Here is a 1495-nt window from a genome sequence, read left to right as displayed (position 1 = left end):
CACAACAAAAAACCTTGTCATTTTCTGTGCATTTGTGCTCTGATTTGCCAAATCTCAACTTTAAACACTGAGTGAAATAAAGGAAAAAGTCCCTAAAGAAAATTTAACTGTTTGAACTAGAAACAATGAGATAAAGTTCTACTTTGCTAAGAGTACAGGGAGCTCATTGCAGCAGTACTGACTGGTGGGGTTTAGAGCAAAATCTCTTTATCTTTTTCAGAACTTCTCATGCAAGTCCCAAACTTCCTTGTTGTATTCACATGATGACTGGTTTTTATCAGAACAAAGATAAAAGGACAAGTCATTTTCTAATGGATCACTTTATCGTAATGTTGAGGGAGTCACACTTCAGTTCTTAGGAATCAGAATCCTGTAAGTAAAATGTTCCTTTCTTGCTTGATGAAGAAATCTAGCTGTCCGATAACTGTGCTGCGCTTCTCTTTGTGTAGAAATGTGGAAGTTATCTTGCTGACGGAAGCAAGACTTTCCTTAAAATCACCTTGGATGCATCACATAAAGGTGTAAAACATCTTTCACACTGCCCTAATATCATGTGTTCAATGTTATAGCATAAATTCTAAGATCATAATCGTGTCATAGTGGACAATTTGAAAAGGCTGACAAAAATATGAACAAATTAGAAGCACCAATGCAGCTACATACAATTACAGATGCTAGCGTTTCAATTTTGTGCTGATAAGTTGGATGGTTATTTTCATTGGCTGAAAAAATACAACATAATCAATCATACCTTTGATTTTACACTTAATAACATTTTAAATGAGTCTTATAAAGAAAACCAACAACATTATGTGAACTATTCTTCCCTTTGCAGAATTTTAAATCTAATTTGTGAATGAAATTATTAATAATTGGATATTTTTTAAATCTTTATGACCATGAAGTGGCTTCCACTCCAGAGCGTTGTTCTTAATACAGTGTTGCCTATAAGCACCTGAACATAACAGCCATTGACTGTTTGCATTTCAATCTTTACTGGATTTTGAATATTTGTGTGAAATGATAAAACTCTGTGCAGTTTTACGCTGAGAAAAATTATTCCTAACCTGTTGATTAATTAAAACCCAGAAAAGTCTGCTGAGGTGAACTCATTTCTTCAGCTGGTTTGGTTTGCAGGTGCAGGCTTGAAGTTTCAAGAAACCCTCCAGTACAAATTATACATGGCCTCCTAAAGTGACTGACGTTTACAAGAAACAATGCTGCTATAATCCTATTTTGTAATTAAGTAAAAAATGACAATTAGAAAGCTGCCAACTAATCTTCGACCTACTATCTCTCCGTGTGGAGGTGTAGGAGGGGGGTTAAAATAAAAATTCCCGCCATTGAATAAGAATTGTAATATATGAATACATAACGTAATGAATTACTCACTGTCTCTCCAGTGAGTAAGATGAGTGTATGAGTAAGAAGAAATATAAGTTTCTGTGCCATTTTCATCTCTATCACATGGCCTTTCTAGGAGCACAGAAAGTGG

The sequence above is a fragment of the Telmatherina bonti genome, assembly GCF_933228915.1.
Source record: "Telmatherina bonti genome assembly, chromosome: 15".
NCBI classification, from domain to species: Eukaryota; Metazoa; Chordata; class Actinopteri; order Atheriniformes; family Telmatherinidae; genus Telmatherina; species Telmatherina bonti.
This window is presented reverse-complemented; position numbering follows the sequence as displayed.